We start from the raw sequence: 21,642 nt of genomic DNA, 5'->3' as shown, positions 1-21,642 counted from the left end.
TTAATGACATAGGAAAGTCTGACTACCCAAGGCTTTCTATATTAATACTCCAAAGTGCTGGGTTCTCTCAAAATACATATAACCATCCACATTTGTAAAGCAATTTACTACTTAAATGTAAAGCCACCTCCCTCCTCAGAATCTCAAAATACACTTTAAGTTACAAAGAGCTCCATTTACAGGTGGGGAACCTGAGGCTCCATGAGGACAAGTGATTTAATCCACAGCTGGTTGATGGCAGAAACTACATCAGACCCAGGTCTCTACCTCCTCCACCCAACGTAATTTCCATCCCACCTCACTGCCTTTATACCAGAGTTCCTTAATTCACTTCCACCATTCAATTAGATCCTTCTTTCCACGGAACTTCCTTGAGAAAGCTTTTGCTGTTGTTTCTGAGAATGTTCTCCACCAAGTAACCCTATAATCTTTGAAGACAGCCTTAGATTAAGGCTCTGACATTTCTGGACTCTACAAGGATGACTACCACCTTTTCATACTGGTTGAGGCGATAAAGCCTTTGTCCAATTTAACCTGAAGAAAACTACTTAACTGGCAGAGAAGAAGTGTTGCGTGGGCACCCTCCACTTGGGTACCCTTCCTTCTAATACTTAATTGGCTATCTGTCATTGGAAACACAGTTAAACCATTTAGGTCCCATGTCTAAAATGAGAATAGGAATATCATTCCTGTAAGAATTATATGAGCTTATGCATGGAAAAGCATGTTGCCCATGTAAGGTATTAATATTAATGAGATAATTCTCCAAAATGAGGACTAATGTTTACTTGAAACAGTCTGTGTGATGACTGAGCCTTGTGCAGAAATGGGGAGAGTATGTGGCAGAATGTCTATAGCAGATACTATTAGTACCTCACCCATGTCTCGTAGGGACTCACCAATCCCATACTCACTGTAGCTTCCTAAGGCAACCACTGGAGGAATTTCTCTGGCTTGCTTGGCTAGTGACAGTGACACCAGGATTGTAGAATCTGATATCCCCAGAGAATACCCCTCAACCGAGAGTTGAAGGACAAATATTCCAGATTCTTCTCCCTTAAGTGGAACAATGCTGAGGAATTGTTTTTTAACTATAATGTTTGTTGTACTAGAGTGTCAATAACCTTAAAGAAATAGGTCCCGAGGAAGGTGAAGAAATCAAATGGAAAATTTTTTATGTTTACTCTCTCCCCATGTCCTCCCTTTGTGACTGTCTGGCATCACTGCCTTCATGCAGAGTATGTGGACATGCCAGTTAACTAACCATGGCATTTTATGACCCTATGAGAGGAATAAATGTCAAGAATGTACAAATATTAGGACACTTTCCTCTATAAATCATAGCGCTGAGGGCTTCCCTGGTGGCGCAGTGGTTGAGAATCTGCCTGCTAATGCAGGGGACACGGGTTCGAGCCCTGGTCTGGGAGGATCCCACATGCCGCGGAGCAACTAGGCCCGTGAGCCACAACTACTGAGCCTGTGCATCTGGAGCCTGTGCTCCGCAACAAGAGAGGCCGCGATAGTGAGAGGCCCGCGCACCGCGATGAAGAGTGGTCCCCGCTCGCTGCAACTAGAGAAAGCCCTCGCACAGAAACGAAGACCCAACACAACAAAAATAAATAAATTAATTAATAAACTCCTACGCCCAATATCTAAAAAAAAAAATCATAGCGCTGAACTCACTGGCGGTGGTGTAAATCTTGAAAAATCAAAGAAGGTAGCCTCAGGATCTTCTCTTGTATTTTTTTTAAATGGTTGAGAGGATGAAAGGAGGGGCAACTAGAGTAAAAAGATGGAAATTTATTTCCATTCCAGAGACTATCAAATCTTTGAAAAATATTTTCTTTATTTTGTCTTTACTTCAAGCTTTAACTAATTCATTGCTTGACTCAAGGAACACATTAAATGTATACGACAAATATCATTAAAAATCTTCTGGTCTAGTGATCTATTTCAAAGGTCAATTGTAAGTCACTACCGTACACTAAGGTCATGGAAGCAAAAGGAATGTATCCTAATAGTCACACCTGTATTTGTAAATCTAACTTCACCTGCATATCTATTTATCTACCTTGGAACATAATTATTATTCATGCAACAAACAAACCAACTCACATGCACACATACACACACAAATGTACATATATATATAAATGTGTGTGTGTGTATATATATATATATACACATACATACGTATATAAAAATACACATATTTATGCATGTTTGTGTGCATGTGTCAGTTTATTAGTTATTAATTATTAATTACAGAATTAGTATACAGAGAAGCCCACATGTTTTGGAACCAGACTGCTTGTGCTTGAATCTCAGTTCTGCCACTTATGATCTGGGTGACCATGAGCAAGTTACTTAATCTCTCTGTGCCTCAGTTTCCTTATTTTTTTCCTTAAAAAGGGATGACAATTGTACCTGCCTCTTAAAGCTATTCTGAGGATTAAATGTGTTAATATAGGTACATATAGAGCCTAGCAAAGAATAAGGACTATATCAGCATTAGCATTACCTTCACACATATTCTATCAACCTATATTATACACACATTACCCACATATATATATATATAAATATATATATATACACACACATAAGAATTCATCCATATATGTTGCTGAATACTATACAGGTATAGTATAATTATTACATGCATGTAGCATAATGAGTAGACAATGTGATTTTGGTGATGATGTTGACTATTCCCATTAACAGGCAATCCCCCTCCTGTGGTGAGTTAAGCAGGGCCTCACTGGGTGCTCCATGATAACTCCAACCCTGAATAATTAAAAGCCCTCCTAGCACCACTTGAAATACATCTTCTAAAATCATTATTCAATTCTCCCCTTACAGGTCAAATTATTTGCTTCCACTTTCAAATGAAGTTATCAATCCCTTTAAAAGAAATAAAAAACAAAAATAATAACATAAATAATCATAAGCTATCACATTAATTGGAGTCATTTTCCTCCTGGGCGTCTCTAGATAGTATATCCCTTCCCCGATCGGCTTGCTGATCTGAGATTAATATTCAGTGCACCCTGCAGTCACTCTTTTCCACAGAGTTCTGATAGGGAGGATCTAATAGAAGAACAAAGAGAAAATTCAACTATTTGGTGTCGTGGCTACTCAGGAACTCCCATGCCTATTATTTCTAGGAAGGATTTCTAGGAAGGATTTCCATTACACACTGTTGAAATCATCGTGTGTTGGGATAATTATAGGAAAATTAGAAAATAAAAGGCAATAGAAAATTTAAATGCTACCCATGCTTACGTCTCTGAACTCATCACTTCTCCCTCACTGCCCTGAGTCTCTTCACCCAAATGACACTGTCAGACCCCAGGTGGTATCTTTGCCTAGCACCCCCTGTGAACTCTGCATTGATTCTAGTAAATTCAAATATCTGCTCCTTATTGGAAAATGTTAATGCTAGATATGTATGTGTCAAGATAACCGCAGGCTTCATTTGGAGGAAGAAAGGCCAAAGGGAACTAATATTTATGGAGAGCCGACTATGTTTCAGACATTTTACTTTGTGTGCTTTATCTTACTTAATCCTCACCTCAAGTCTCTGAGACATTATTATATTCATTGCATAACTGAGGAATCAGAAGCTTAGACAGGTTGATTAATTTGCCCAATTCCACATACTGACAAACCACACAGGCAGGATTGAATCCAGGCCTAGCCTACACCAAAGTTCATGCTGTTCTACTTTTACGGCACTGCTGATGTAACAGCAATTTAGGGCAAAAAATCTCATGGCTGGATTCATTGAATATAGAAACTTTCCCATGACCATTTCACAGAAACTCATTTTTATACACAAAGAGTAGCTAAATGTAGAACAGTAGTATAGATTATCATGTTCTTTGACGTATCTCCCATCAGAGGCAGGGTCTGTGTGTCCTCTCCTTGAACCTGGATGAGGTTGTGACTATTTCAAGCCATAGAGGACGGCAGAAGTGACAAAAAGGATTTCTGAGAAGGGCCATAAAAGGCATTTGAATTTCCCACGTTTGCTGAAACACTTACACTTAGAGCCCTGAATGGCAATGAGAAGTTGGACTTCCCTGGGGCCACCATGTTGTGAGGAAGCCACGCCAATAGGGATGCTTTGGTGGAAAGTCCTTGTCTTTGAGTCACCCCAGCCCAGAATCCAGACATGTGATTGAATGTAACTCCCCAGCCCTGTCATTTTCCCAGCAGAGGACCTAAACATTTTAAACACAGATGGGCTCTACCTTGTCTGCTGCCTGAATTCCTGACCTCAGAATTCTTTGGGCATAATAAATGAGTTATTTTAAGCTAGTAAATTTTCGTATGCTTTGGTATGCAGCAAAACAATGGAAACCAACAGCTGAGCTATAAAAGTGTGTAAGGCACAATTCTCAACATTGCGAAGAAAACAAAGCTGAAAGTCATTGTGGTCCCTGAACACAAATCTCCAAAGAAAAAGACATACACGCTATTATTTCTGATTCTAGAACGAATCCAACAAAGAAGGAAGTTTCTTTCAAGTTAGTTCGTAAAAATGAAAAATGAGTAATACTTTGAGAGAATCAGAAGTACAATAATGTTCCAAAAAAAGGAATCACGTGAACTAACTTCATAGCCTCTTTTTAGGAAGGACACTGAGTACAGAATTATCAGACTATTTCATCTGCGGGGAAACGTGAGAAGTCAGATAAAGCTAGGTCATTAAGAGTTTTTAATATCCTGCTTGGGAGTTTCCATAGATAAGGTAGATCCTCAAGGATACTGAGCTTTACAAGGACATTTCTGATGGTATTCAGAGGACAGATTGGAAGTCAAGAAACAGATGATAGGAAAAATAATTAATAGGTTTTTTTAATATTCTGGATCAAGGATGACAAAACCCAAATAAAGTCAGTATTCATGAGAATATAGAAAATGGGAATGTACAACTAATTTGGTTTTTTTGTTTGTTTTAGGGGAAAAGGAAGTGATGCAACCAAAGAAAGTGAGGAAAATCATGAAGCACCTGGTATGTCACAGTAGAGGAAACGCATGGTGATAAGAATATGATTTTAAGATACATTCTGTATATTTTAATAACAAAGAATGTGTGTGTGTGGGTGTGTGTGTATGTGTGTGTAAAGAAATCCAGTCACTGCTGATACAAGGCAGAGTGCATTAGAGATTCCTTTCTATTTAACTTTCCTTGAGCCTCTACAGTACACGTGCACTGGGCTTTTGTGTTCCTTTCACATTTACTTCTAGACAAAACCCTTGGAAATGTATTAGTACATTTCCCATCTACCCACATTCTTTAATACAATTCAATTTCACTTAAAATCATCATTTTTCAAAATGGCTTAGTTAATATAAAATTTCTGCATTTTCCCACCTCAGTTCCAATAAATTTTATAATTATTAGCCTAAAGGAGGTGGGGTGGGGAAGGCAGGGAACTGAAGCAGGCTCTTTATCACATGCTTTGTAGGACTACATGTGATCGCCTAACCACTGAAACACATCTGCCATATCTTATACTCCTTACATGTCTCATTTTATACCTAATATAATCATATCTGATTATTTGTCATATATGATTATTAAGTAAAGTACTTAAAGACTGGTGTTCTTACTATAATGAGGCTATAGAGATGAAAAATAAACTTTAAAAATTATGAAAATAGAGAAAGAAAATGAAATAGAAGAGTGTAAAGGTAAGAGAAATGCATTCATTCACTCAACAAATACTTACTGAATATTTACTATTTGCCAAACACTGTTCCAAGTGCTGAGAATGCAATAGTGAATAAAATAGGTAAAGTCCCTGCCTTCAGGGAGCTTACACACACTTGGAGAGCAAGTGGAGAAAATAAGCAAGTAAAATTCAAGTATATTAGTTATATGTACTTCGGCAGACATTCAGTAGGCGAAAGAGGAGAGGGACTTCTGGAGAAAATAGTAGGGATGGCATGGCATTTGATCAGTCAATCAAACAAGCAAATGGAGGTGAGAAATGAAAATGATACAAATTTCTGGGGAGAAGGCATTTCAGGCCAAACAAGTAGAGTCCCTGAGGCACAAGCATGCTTGACATATTGGAGGAACAGCAAGGAAACCTCGGGAGAGGAATGATCTAGCAATGAAACAAAGATTAAATTAGAGAAATGATAGGGAGTGAGAGGCCGTCAGATCATAAGTGGTCTTCTAAGTCAAAGAAGCTTGGAGAGAATTAAAAGTAGCCTGGACTCGATCTGGGTCCTGTCTCTGCTACTGCCTAGCTCTGAAATCTTAACAAGTCACTCAACCTCTGAGCCTTATTTTTCTCTTGCCTTAAACAGAGATGATATTGAATTACACTCATTTCCTGTAGGGGTCAAGTGAGATAATGCAATGTAATGCTAGGAAGTGCTTAGCACGGCGTCTGAAAACAATGGGAAATAATAATGTTATTGCAGTTATTTTAGATAATACATAATGAAAACCTCAAATATACTACTTTTGAGAGTGGGATGGTGGGGTTAGTATCCTAAACTTTTCAACTATAACATATCCTGAGGATTCTTTGACTACAAGAGATGAAAAACTGTTCAAGACAACTGGTAAAGGAGTTTTGGAAATGTGATAAGGGATGGCGAGGATTTATAGAAGTGTACTTTTGTACCTGCATCCTCATACCTATGGCCTCTCCATGATTCACTGTGCCATGAAGAAAAAAGAAAACATAAGTTGCAATAATAATTTTTCAATAATTATTACTGAATCAATAATAAGTAAAAGCATTGGCTAATATGTAATTAATATTAATAGTATTAATAAATAAGATTCAATAATAAATAGTTATTCTTATCTCTGTCAATTCTGTTTAATACTTTGTTAGAATCTGAGGAACAGCAAATATTTCTCTTGGATATTTAAAAGAAGTGACCATTTAACTAGTTTTGGATTGCATATAATTTTTCCACCTTTCAACCACAAGTTGAAGCCCAATCTTTGGAGTTTATGATTTCTATTCAAGATGGTATCACTCTAAAAACTTACTTGGCATTTGAAAATTTTCCTGATTTTTAGGAATGTGGATCAAGATAATTTTTAGAATCAAGGTCAACCTTAATCTTGACGTTTTTGTCTCTCTATGTGTAAGACTGGAAGCACCTAACCATTGATTTCTGCACTACATTCAAGGGCTAGTACCAAGTGGAAAGGGGTTGAAAAGGAGAGGAAAGCTATCTGTTCTGAGTATTGTCCAAAAGTGAGGTAATGTCCAGAGGCACACCAGCTCTACCCTTCCCACTCCAGGCAGAGAATCTCATCACCTAGAATAGTCTCCCCAAATAGTTTGGGAATCCCACATTTCCAGGAGTTCACTTTACTTCTGATGTATTTCTCTGATGTACTTTTCTTTGAAAAACTGAACTTAGATATCTCTCTTGCTTCTCTGTTCAATGTCTTTGTATTTGAGACAGGATAATATCACATCCTTGTTAAAAACCTACTGGGGATCCTTATTGCCTAGAAGAGTACTTCCCAAAACTGTTCTGGGGGGCATCTTCAGGACTTACATAGAAAAAGTTTTCCTGGTCAAATACATATAGGAAATGCTGGGTTAAATCAAGGTAAGTAGATTTCTGACTGAAAGAATTCTCGGATCTTCTTAGTGGTAAATGTGTGTTTCAATCTCCCAAGAGGAAGATATACAGTCAAAAATCTTCTAATTTTATGTATATTGATGAATGACATTTTTGAGATGGCTACTAGGTGTTCTGTGAAATTTAGGTTGGGAATTTCTTAGCTTGGACTTCAAGACTGTCCACTATCTGGTATAATTTACTACTCCATTCACATTTCCTCTCACTCCTCATAGCAATTTCCATGCTTTGACCACATAAACTAATGCCTATTCCTTGAAGACAGAATGTTTTTAATGTTCTCTGCCTCCATTCCAGAGGGAACATTGACAAGTAAACAAACCATTTTGATATAGAGACTATCTTAATGTCTTTTCATATCAAACCCATAGCCTAGCAAAGCCATTAGTACTTGATTACTAGAATAATTGAATCAACTGATATAGCTATAGATATAGTCAAGCTAAAGATTACTCTTATTCCTCATATTTCTTCTTTCTCATTACATGAGTATCTAATTTTCTAGACAACATAACCAAGATCATTTCATTTTGATGAAAAATTTTTATCATCCATTAAGTAAGAATAAGCATTCTTTTGTCTGAAAATGCACAAGCTTTCCTATGAGATTCGATTAGCATTTTTCTCCAAAATTAGAGATTATCAGTGCAAATTTATTACATTTATTACGTTTCCATATTTCAAATTTCACTGGTGTGAACCCACTGAGGGAAATTATAGTATGTAATAATAATAGAAAAATAAAAGAGAGAGAGAGAGAAAGCTGAGGAGAAAAAGGAAAAGAGAGGGACACACTTGTGAACATCACACAATAGATAAAATAAATAGATTCCTGGCAACTTAGTGATATATACACAAATGGAAAACAGCATAAAATTTGATGCCCAAAATTACAGTGCTACAAATTTAATTCAAGGAAATAAAAACAAGTGTGCAAATATTTCCATACATATGGCAAATACTCGTTGCTTTACTTGTAATAGGGGGAAAATGAAGACCACAGTGTTGTCCAACAATAGAGCATTTGTTACATACATGATAGTATGACATTCTATGGATAGTTTAGATAGTCATAAAAATAATGTTACAGACAAAAGGAAAAGACAACCTGCTGAATGGGAGAAAATATTTGCAAATGATATGAACCATAAAGGGCTAACATCCAAAACGTATAAAGAGCTTGTACAACTCAATATCATAAAGCAAAGGACTGAATTTTAAAATGCGCAGAAGACCTGAATAGATATTTTTCCAAAGAAGATATACAGATGGCCAACAGGCACGTGAAAAAATGTTCAACATCACTAATCATCAGAAAAATGCAAATCAAAACCACAATGAGATATCACCTCCCACCTTTCAAAATGGCTATCATCCAAAAGTCTACAAATAATTAATATTGGTGAGGATGCAGAGAAAAGGGAAACCTAATAAATGGTTGATGGGATTGTAGATTGGTGCAGCCACTATGGAAAACAGTATGGAAGCTCCTCATAATACTAAAAATAAAAGAACCATATGATCCAGCAATTCCACTTCAGGGTATACGTCCAAAGAAAACAAAAACATTAATTCAAAAAGATACATGCACACAAATGTTCATAGCAGCATTATTTACAACAGCCAAGATATGGAAGCAACCTAAGTGATGAATATATAAAGAAGACACAAGATATATACAAACACACACAATAAAACATATTATATATATATATACACACAATGGAATATTAGTTATAAAAAAGAATGAAATTCCGCCATTTGCAACAACATGGATTGACTTAGGGAGTATTACCCTTAGTGAAATGAGACAGAGAAAGACAAATACTCTATGTTATCATTTCCATGTGGATCTAAAAAATAAAACAAACAAATGTATATAACAAAACAGAAAAAGACTCACAAATACAGAGAACAAACTAAGTGGTTACCAGTGTAGAGAGGTTGTGGGGAGGGGAGAGATAGAAGTATGGGATTAAGAGACACAAACTACTATGTATAAAATATATGAGCTACAAGGATATATTGCACAGCACAGGGAAATATAGTCATTATTTTGTAATAATTTTAAAATGGAGTATACTCTATAAAAACATTGAATCATTATGTTGTAGAGCTGAAACTGATATCCTGTAAGTCAACTATACTTCAGTTAAAAAAAAAACTTTAAACCAGTTTGAACTTCACATGCTTTGGGGAGATATCAGAAATATTATCAAATGAAAGAATCTATTCAATTCAGAATAGCATTAAAATAATCAACTTTTAATTAAGGAGCTAAAACTAAAAATTATATATTACAGAACACTCTTTCAAGCTCTGTTTCAAAGAGTCATCAGGGGATTGCTGGTTCAATCCTAACCTAACAATTTAAGTTTATAGGTGTGCATAGTCTGTTTCTCAGAAGGGCATAACTTTGAGAGACATCTGGACATTCTATAAATACGAAATTGTTCTGCACACCTCCCTTTAGTGTCAAGACAGGCACAAGATGAATATTATTTTTCTCTCTCCCCCTTTCTTGCCTCAGGATTCCATAAACTGAACTGCTGAGATTCTTTGGGACTGTTTTGGAAGTAGAAGAAGGTTATTGTCAAGTGAACTGTGTCTGTTCTGCTTCATGGTTCTGTTTGCAGACCTGAAGCAGATGTGCAGGCAAATTCAATTTACCTTAATTCATCCCAGTTTAATTAGCAGCTGGGTTACTCCTGGCTCCAGGAAAGCAAGAGAATGACAGCATAACAGAGTGTCTGTCCTCTAGAAACAACTTTCCCCTCCGGAAAGCTATTTGATCAATAGATAAATCTTACTATGTTGACACCAAAAGGGACAGACTTCTAATACCAGTTAATTCTAAACAAAACCACTCTCCTCAGCTTCAAGAAAAACTCGTGTCTTATGTGAATATATGTTGTATTATTGGAAATGGCAGATGCATTAAGACATAATCCTCTAACCAAAGTTGAGAATTAAGTTCACATTTGCAAATTCTCCATCATCTAGGAAATTTGGGGGGAGCAGAAGGTCTTATGGAAATTAATTTAAGATAGAATGGAGTAAAAACGATCAGGTATAAATCTATTATACCATTATATTAATTAAGTATAGAAATATCACGCCTTAAGAAGCATCACTCTATTTCTCTTTTTAAATTTATTGTGGTAAAATGCACATAACATAATCTTAACCATTTTTAAGTATATAGTTCAGTGGTAGAAAATACATTCATAATGTTGTGCAACCATCACCACCATCCATTTACGTAAGTTTTCATCTTATAAAAGTAAAAGTCTATGTCCATTAAACAATAATCCCTCATTTCCCTTTCCACTCAGCCCCAGGTAACCACTATTCTACCTTTTGCCTCTGTGATTTTGACTACTTTAAGCGCCTCATATAAGTGGAATCATAAAATATTTGTCTTATTGTGACTGGTTTATTTCACTTAGAATAATGTCCTCAAGGTTCAACCATGTTGCAGTGTGTGTCAGAGTTTCCTTCCTTTTTAAGGCTAAATAATATTCCATCGTATGTATATAACACATTTGCCTATCTATTCATCGGTCAATGGACACTTTGGTTGCTCCCATGTTTTAGCTATTGTGATTACAGTGCTTACTGAAAAGGCATAAATGTGCATACACTCATAATATAGTAGCTAATATCAGAACCCATGCTGGTTTAAAGAAATGAGTCATAACCACTGAGTAACCAGACAACAAAAGTTGGAAGTGACTTGGAGGAAAAAAACTCTATAAGACTGTCAGTCAACAATATATATAATCCTCAGTGATGATGCTAAAACCCTGTGCATGTGTTTTTCTTCTATTATGTTCCAGACACTGTGTCAGGGGTGTGTGTGTGTGTGTGTGTGTGTGTGTATTATATTCTGTTTACCTTTGCAGACACTCTATTAAGTAGGTATCATTATCTTTATTCAGGTTTTTTTTTTAAGAATAGGTCAGATATAAGTTATGATTAACCCCCAAATACTGAAATATGAATCAGTTTGATTCATTTGCACATATTACAGAAGTAAATTTTCACAATAGGGAAATAACACAAGGGCAAATGCTAGAGAGTCAAGTTTGTACTAGTGCAAATTATGAAATTTAATTAAATAATCCATAAATCATTGAAATGCAACTATCGACAGAAAAAGGCTTTTTTTCCTTCCATGTTGAGTGTGCTAGAAAAAACATATATCTTTGAGCGACAAAGGAGAAAAACTCTGATGAATTAGGTGTGAGAGATATCTGTGAAAAGGGCCTGAACCCAAATTCCCTTCTAGTTCCCTTTGAAGTACTTTTTCTCCTGAAATCAGAAATTACAGACAATTCGCTGTGAGAATGTCTTGTAATAAGAAAGACTACATGGGTTCCAATCAATGGAAACATACTGAAAGAAAAGGCCATATGACCCTACCTGGAGACCTTGGCAAATGGAAGCAGTATTTATTTATATATTATTGATAAGTTAAAATGTTTAGGTTATGTATCTTTTAACTGATGCTCAGCTTTCAATTAAATAACTTGATTTGATTAGGTCCCATAAAAGGAACAAAAACAAATCTATGGTTATCAAAGGGGAAACGTTGGGGAGAGGGATAAATTGGGAGCTTCGGATTAACATACACACACTACTATATATAAGAGAGATAAGCAAAGAGGACCTACTGTATAGCACAGGGAACTCTACTCAATATTCTGTGATAACCTATATGGGAAAAGAATCTGAAAAAGAATGAATATATGTATACGTATAACAATCACTTTGCTGTACACCTGAAACGAACAACATTGTAAATCAACTATACTCTAATAAAATTTAAAAAAAAAAGATAGTGGTGGGTGGGTCTTCTCAATCTATACTTTCCTATTTAATTTTGATTTTAAAAGGTAATTAAAAATTAAATTTAAAAAAGGAATTCAGCTTTACCTATATCAGACTGTTGAGTACTTAATGAGACAATGCACATATTTCCCATAGAACAATTATCTAGCATGTATTAATTATCCAATCAATGTTGGTTATTATAGTTGTAGTGCTAATAATGGCATTAGTAATAAGGGTGATAAAGCAAGATACTTAAACATAGACATGTAAGAATATTTAACTTGTCAGTTGAAGATGCAAATAATTTCGACAGGACAGGTAAGTTAAAAGCTACAAAAAGGCAGGCCACACATTGCCCTAATAAGAAAATTTCTGCCCATATTTGGATGGGCTTTCTCAAAAGTAGTAAGTGTTGTGCTATAAGAAACTCACTCATAGACTAGATAACCCTATGAAAGTGATTTTAAAGAAGATGGTTTGGGAGCCCCATGTAAGAATCCTGAAAGGGTTCCTCCCTATCTGAGCATTAATCATTTCAATGAGTTCCTTTAGTTTCCTCCCTTGACAGAGGTGATCCATCAGCCTTGGGGACCAAAGGCTGCTAAGCATATGTTTTTGCCCTTTATAAGCTCTTAAGGATACACAGACAAACACAGGCAGCAGTAAAAGTGACTCAACTTCATACTTGGATCATTTATCTTGCAACAGAAGATGTACTGATTTGCTAGGGTGGAAGTGAGGGGTGGAGGACTGATTCCAGAATTTGTAAAATATGAATGCAGGAGCAATGACAAAATTGACAACAGTTGTTAAACCATCCTAACCATAATGGATTTAGCTCGATAAAAAAGCCCAACATACCTGGCCCAATATCTGCCCAGCAATGTCAGATTTGCTTTTGTAAAAAAAAAAAAACAAACCATCATCTTCCCTCCAACCAAAAAATACAGAAGACTACTGGGATATTCTAGAATCCACGTACAAGCCCGAGAAACTTATTTCAAATTTCATCTGACCTTTTGTGAGTGCAGCTACCACTAGCATTTGCTGACTTTTCTGCCCAAACTTAGACCCCCGAGACACTTCTGGTGCTATGGACAACACCGTTAGAATTTCAAAATGACTCAAAAGTTTAGGCTTCAACTTCTTCGGAGTGTGCCTTGCCATAACACGGAAAAAGTGCTTTGTGAATATTTAGAGGAAGTACAGATCTCATGTATATGACCTGCCTATTTGGGGTTTTTTTAAATGGCTGAATTTTATCAGTATATCTGAAATTAAGATGTCTCAGTGTTGATCCCAATGATCGTTTTCCTGTACTCAACAATTACCTCTGAAAAAGTGGGAAATATAGCCAGTAGATAATGTGAAGTGCTAGACATTTTTCCACTTTGCTACTAGCTCGCTATATATTGGGTGGAATTTATCAGCATGAAAATCTTATATCTAGAACTCTGTAACATTTGAGTATGTTGAAACACGTATCTGCCCATCTTTCCAAATTTTAATAAGCATTTATAGAACACCTACGATATGCCAGGTACTGTGTATTGAGTGGCGAACAAATCAGAAAATTCCGATTCTCTAGAACCTTGAGCTAGCAGAAACGACAGATATTAACTAAAGAATTTAAATATTTCGTCTTCTTTTTTAAACGACATAATTGTTAGTTTTAGAAGGTATTAACAAGTATCATCATGTTCACATTTGTATCAAAGGACCTGGTTCCTGACGTATAATTGATGCAAAGTAATTATTTGATAAATAGATGAAATATATTTCTGGGAATATATAGTGGGGAGTTATATCAATCAGCTCTGATAGTCTGATTTCCTAAAATATCCATTATTTCACTAACTAAAATTTTTAGCATACATTAAGTTGCAGAGGAACATGAAAGAATGCATGCACCACATACCGCTCCTTGCCAACTGCTCCACCTTTGGATACTCAGCCAGATAACATGTAATCAGCTTTCCCCAGTGCAGGCCATGCTGACATTGTTTCTCCTGTAAACATGGGACCTTGGAGAAGCATGTAAAATCTTCCCACATCGCTGCCTCCAGCATCCATCTGGAAACAGATGGCTTCATGTTCTTGGTGGGCATCCCAGATGTATTCTGTCACTCCGTTAAGATATTCTTGTGTCACTTGCTGACACCACATAAATCTCTAATGTCACCTGCACTTTCCCTGGCTATTCTTTCATGAGCACTTTCCCCTCTCCCACCATCTCCACCTCCAGCTCTGCAGAGAATTAAATGCAAGGCATGTGTAATGTGTAGAAAGATGTCAAATACTGTGAGGTGAAAAAGATGTGTAGAGAGAAGTCATATACAGATAATGAACAGCAACTTGCCTTCATACCATTAAAAGCCTGGCTTCAGTGGCACCAATAATTATTTCACACTATTACAACCCTCATGTTACTATTCCTTACATAGGTAGGAAAAATCATGTTCCTAGACTGTTATACTTTAGGGGACTACATTGGACAGGAAATTTTGTTTAGGTTGGATGGGTTTCTTTTAATAATAATGACTGATAAAATCTCAATTATTCATTCATCAAACATCTATTGGACTCCTATGTGCCAGTCAATGTGCCTGGGACAAATTCCGCACGAGTAACTCAAAGAACTTTGATAGAAAGAATAATCTACATGATAATTACTACAATTTATCACAAATCCTATAAACAAATAGGTGGAGGAAGCTATGCAAATACATACATGTAAGGGCTCTTAAACCAATATCAAGGGTTGAGGAAAGATTTTTCTGGACAAAGGAAAGTCTAAGCTAAACCATACAGGATAATTAGGAATTGGCTAATTATTTATTTACCCTATAATTATATATTGAGAACTTTGGCAACATGCAATATAATATTCCAAGCATACTAAGAGTAGAAGAAGAGAGTGCAGAAAAAGATAATGGCATTGCATGGAGAAAAAATAAGTACAAACTAATGAATGTTTCAAGCCTCATAAAGCTTGTGAATGGAGGAGTCATTCACTGGTATAGGTAACGCAAGACGAGAAACAAGTTTGAGGAGGATAGTTTTATCTTGGACTTTAATTTGAGGAGACGGGTCATTTAAATGTAGTTAGTTGGTTCTAAATTCAGAGCAAAAATCAGAAAACATTAATAAAAGTGAAGGTCACAGGTGAGATCAAAAGTCTCCCAAATTCCAATATCTGCTTTATATTCTTCTGAATAACTAAATTTAATTCACTATTGCGATGGTCCCTCATCCTGTTCTTCCTAGTACCTTAAATCTAATGAATTATTGGTCTTACGCATTCATACAGTTGCTACGTCCAGGCACTAGGAATGTAGAGATGGATAAAAATTAATTCCTGTCATTGAAAAGCTCAAGAGGATAATCTATTCAATGTGTTTTCCTCAAAAATTATTCTTTGACAGTCAGCAAATATTTCCCCAAATACTCTACCTCTCTGAAATATTAATGGGAATTTTTGAAGAGGAAGTATTTACGGTCAAATACATTTAGGAAACTGCTTTTTTTTTTTAGCCCACTCTTGTTGACTCACAATTCAACTGGCATTGTAACAGTGACAAGAAAACCTAAAGCAAAGAAACTTGTTTAACTTAGTTTATTTGGTCATGAAATCCATTGTTATTGCTTCTTTGTGTGCCTTATATTAACATCACATTAATAACATTCCTCATTATTTGTCTCTCATGCCAATTTACACTAATGTATACCCTCTAGCTTGTATGTTTTTCATCTCCTTCCAGCCACTTACATAACTGGACTCTCAATCCCAGAGGGTTTTTTTAAAAATAATTAATTAATTTATTTATTTTTTAATTTTTGGCTGTGTTGGGTCTTCGTTGTTATGTGCGGGCTTTCTCTAGTTGCGCTGAGCAGGGGCTACTCTTTGTTGCAGTGTGCGGGCTTCTCATTGTCGCAGCTTCTCTTGCTGCAGAGCACAGGCTCTGGTTGCACAGGCTTCAGGAGCTGTGGCATGTGGGCTCAGTAGTTGTTGCTTCCAGGATCTAGAGTGCAGGCTCAGTAGTTGTGGCACATGGGCTTAGTTGCTCCGCGGCATGTGGGATCTTCCCGGGCCAGGGCTCGAACCTGTGTCCCCTGCATTGGCAGGCAGATTCTTAACCACTGTGCCAACAGGGAAGCCCTCCCAGAGGGTTTTATGACAAACTTTTTAACACACCAAGCACAACCTTGATTGGGAGTTTGAAAACATCCTTCCCCAATAAACTTTGATTTTACCAAGAGCTTGCAAAATTCTGTATTGCTACATCCCAGGGAGAGGACTGGGGTTGGCTGTGTGAACACAGCCTGAAGGGGGCTAGTGCACCACAGCTAGCTGGAAGGGAGTCTGAGAAAAAGGCTGGAACTGCCTAAGAGCCACGAGACGACTGTTTCAGGGTGCGTGAGAAGAGGGGATTCAGAGCACCACCTAAACGAGCTCCAGAGACGGGCATGAGCCACGGCTATCAGGGTGGACACCAAAGATAGGCATGAAATGCTACGGCTGCTGCAGCCACCAAGAAGCCTGCGTGCAAGCAAAAGTCACTCTCCACACCTCCCTTCCCGGGAGCCTGTGCAGCCCACCACTGCCAGGGTCCCGTGATCCAGGGACAACTTCCCTGGGAGAACACACAGTGCCCCTCAGGCTGTTGCAACGTCACGACGGCCTCTGCCGCCGCAGGCTCGCCCCGCATTCTGTACCCCACCCTCCCCCAGCCTGAGTGAGCAAGAGCCCCCTAATCAGCTGCTCCTTTAACCCCGTCCTGTCTGGGCAGGAACAGACACTCTCAGGTGACCTACATGTAGAGGTGGGTCCAAATCCAAAGCTGAACCCCGGGAGCTGTGCGAACAACGAAGAGAAAGGGAAATCTCTCCCAGCAGCCTCAGGAGCAATGGATTAAAGCTCCACAATCAACTTGATGTACCCTGCATCTGTGCAATACCTGAATAGACAACGAATCATCCCAAAATTTAGGTGGTGGAATTCGGGAGCTACTGTAGTCTTGCGGTTTGTTTTCTGCATCTAATTTGTTTCTGGTTTTATGTTTATCTTAGTTTAGTATTTAGAGCTTATTATCACTGGCAGATTTGTTTACTGATTTGATGCTCTCTTCCTTTATATATATATATATATATATATATTTTTTTTTTTTTTACTTCTTCTCTTTTAGTGAGTGTGTATGTTTATGCATCTTTGTGTGATTTTCTCTTTATAGCTTGCTCTTACCATTTATCCTAGGGTTCTGTCTGTTTGGTTTTTTTTTTAGTATAGATTTTTGCACTTGTTATCATTGGTGAATTTGTTTATTGGTTTGGTTGGTCCTTTTTTATTACTTTTTAATTTTTTTTATGTTAATAACTATTTTTTTAAATTTTACTTTCTTTCTTTTCTTCTGAGCAGTGTGGCTGACAGTGTCTTGGTGCTCTGGCTGGGTGTCAGGCCAGAGCCACTTAGGTGCGAGAGCCAAGTTCAGGACATTGGTCCACCGGAGACGTCCCAGGCCCACATAATATCAAACAGCAAAAGCTCTCCCCGAGATTTCAATCTCAACTCTAAGACCCAGCTCCACTCAAAAACCAGCAAGCTATGGTGCTGGATACCCCATGCCAAACAACTGACAGGAACACAACCCTATCAATTAGGAGAGAGGCTACCTAAAATCATAACTTCACAGACGCCCCCAAAACACACCACAGGACGCAGTCCAGCCCACCAGAAAAACAAGATCCAGATTCATCCACCAGAACACAGGCACCAGTCCCCTCCACCAGGAAGCCTACACAACCCACTGAACCAACCTTAGCCACTGGGGGCAGACACCAAAAACAATGGGAACTACAAACCTGCAGCCTGCGAAAAGGAGACCCCAAACACAGTAAGTTAAGCAAAATGAGAAGACACAGAAATACACAGCAGATGAAGGAGCAAGGTAAAAACCCACCATATCAAACAAATGAAGAGGAAATACACAGTCTACCTGAAAAAGAATTCAGAGTAATGATAATGAAGATAATCCAAAAGCTTGGGAATAGAATGGAGAAAATACAAGAAATGTTTAACGAGGACTGAGAAGAACTAAAGAGCAAAGAAACAAGTATGAACAACACAATAAATGAAATTTAAAATACTCTAGAAGGAATCAATAGCAGAATAACTGAGGGAGAAGAAACGATAAGTGACCTGGAAGATAAAATAGTGGAAACAGCTACCACAGAGCAGAATGAAGAAAAAAGAATGAAAAGAATTGGGGACAGTCTCAGAGACTTCTGAGACAACTATAATGCACCAACATTTGAAGTATAGGGGTCCCAGAAGAAAAAGAGAAAAACAAAGGGACTGAGAAAATATTTGAAGAGATTGTAGTTGAAAACTTCCCTAACATGGGAAAGGCAATAGTCAATCAAGTCCAGGAAGGACAGAGAGTCCCATGCACGATAAATCCAAAGAGAAACACACCAAAACACATAATAATCAAACTATCAAAAATTAAATACAAAGAAAAAATATTAAAAGCAGCAAGGGAAAAGCAACAAATAACACAGAATGGAATCCCAGTAAGTTTAACAACTGATTTCTCTGCAGAAACTCTACAAGCCAGAAGGGTGTGGCAGGACATATTTAAAGTGATGAAAGGAAAACACCTACAGCCAAGATTACTCTACCCAGCAAGGATCTCATTCCGCTTCGACAGAGAAATTAAAACCTTTACAGACGAGCAAAACCTAAGAGAACTCAGCACCACCAAACCAGCTTTACAACAAATCCTAAAGGAACTTCTCTGGGGAGGAAACACAATAGAAGGAAAATTCCTACACTAATAAAACCAAAACAATTAAGAAAATGGTAATAGGAACATACATATCAATAATTACTTTAAACGTAAATGGATTAAATACTCCAACTGAAAGACACAGACTGGCTGAATGGGTACAAAAACAAGACCCATATATCTGCTGTCTTCAGGAGACCCACTTCAGAACTAGGGACACATACAGACTGAAAGTGAGGGGATGGAAAAACATATTCCATGCACATGGAAATCAAAAGAAAGCTGGAGTAGCTATACTCAGATAAAATAGACTTTAAAATAAAGAATGTTACAAGAGAGAAGGAGGGCCACTACATAATGATCAAGAGATCAATCCAAGAAGAAGATATAACAATTGTAAATATTTATGCACCCAACATAGGAGCACATCAATACATAAGGCAAATGCTAACATTCATAAAAAGGGAAATCGACAGTAACACAATCATAGTAGGGGACTTTAACACACCACTTTCACCAATGGACAGATCATCCAAAATGAAAATAAGGAAACACAAGCTTTAAGTGATACATTAAACAATATGGACTTAATTGATATTTATAGGACATTCCATCCAAAAACAACAGAATACACTTTCTTCTCAAGTGTTCATGGAACATTCTCCAGGATAGATCATATCTTGGGTCACAAATCAAGCCTTGGTAAACTTAAGAAAATTGAAATCATATCCAGTATCTTTTCCAACCACACCACTATGAGACTACATATCAATTACAGGAAAAAAATCTGTAAAAAATATAAACACATGCAGGCTACACAACACTCTACTAAATAAGCAAGAGATCACTGAAGAAATCAGAGAAGAAATCAAAAAATACCTAGAAATAAATGACTATGAAAACACGACAACCCACAACCAATGGAATGGAGCAAAGGCAGTTCTAAGAGGCAAGTTTATAGCAATACAATCCTACCTCAAGAAACAAGAAACATCTCAAATAAACAATCTAACATTACACCTAAAGCAATTAGAGAAAGAAGAACAAAAATAACCCAAAGTTAGCAGAAGGAAAGAAATCATAAAGATCAGATCAGAAATAAATGAAAAAGAAAGGAAGGAAACGATAGCAAAGATCAATAAAACTAAAAGCTGGTTCTTTGAGAAGATAAACAAAATTGATAAACCATTAGCCAGACTCATCAGGAAAAAAAGGGAGAAGACTCAAATCAATAGAATTAGAAATTAGAAAGGAGAAGTAACAACTGACACTGCAGAAAAGCAAAGGATCATGAGAGATTACTACAAGCAACTCTATGCCAATAAAATGGACAACCTGGAAGAAATGGAGAAATTCTTCGAAACGCACAACCTTCCAAGCCTGAACCAGGAAGAAATAGAAAATATAAACAGATCAATTGCAAGCACTGAAATTGAAACTGATTAAAAATCTTCTAACAAACAAAGGCCAGGACCAGATGGCTACATGGCTTCACAGGTGAATTCTATCAAACATTTAAAAAAGAGCTAACATCTATCCTTCTCAAACTCTTCCAAATTAAAGCAGAGCGAGGAACACTCCCAAACTCACTCTACGAGGCCACAATCACCCTGATACCAAAACCAGACAAAGATGTCACAAAAAAAGAAAACTACGGGCCAATATCACTGATGAGCATCGATGCAAAAATCCTCAACAAAATACTAGCAAACAGAATCCAACAGCACATTAAAAGGATCATACACCATGATCAAGTGGGGTTTATCCCAGGAATGCAAGGATTCTTCAATATATGCAAATCAATACGATGCACCATATTAACAAACTGAACAAGAAAAATCATATGATCATCTCAATAGATGCAGAAAAAGCTTAAGACAAAATTCAACACTAATTTATGATAAAAACCCTCCAGAAAGTAGGCATAGAGGTAACTTACCTAAACGTAATAAAGGCCATATATGACAAACTTACAGCCAACATCGTTCTCAATGGTGAAAACCTGAAAACATTTCCACTAAGATCAGGAACAAGACAAGGTTGTCCACTCTCACCGCTATAATTCAACATAGTTTTGGAAGTTTTAGTCACAGCAATCAGAGAAGAAAAGGAAATAAGAGGAATCCAAACTGGAAAAGAGAAGTAAAACTGTCACTGCTTGCAGATAACATGATACTATACATAGACAATCTTAAAGATGCTACCAGAAAACTACTAGAGCTAATCAATGAATTTGGTAAAGTAGCAAGGTACAAAGTTAATGCATAGAAATCTCTTGCAATCTTATACACTAATGATGAAAAATCGGAAAGAGAAATTAAGGAAACACTCCCATTTACCACTGCAACAAAAAGAACAAAATATGTAGGAATAAACCTACCTAAGG

The sequence above is a fragment of the Lagenorhynchus albirostris genome, chromosome 19 (assembly GCF_949774975.1).
Source record: "Lagenorhynchus albirostris chromosome 19, mLagAlb1.1, whole genome shotgun sequence".
NCBI classification, from domain to species: domain Eukaryota; kingdom Metazoa; phylum Chordata; class Mammalia; order Artiodactyla; family Delphinidae; genus Lagenorhynchus; species Lagenorhynchus albirostris.
The sequence above is the reverse complement of the archived record's forward strand: the minus strand, read 5'-3'. Positions refer to the sequence as shown.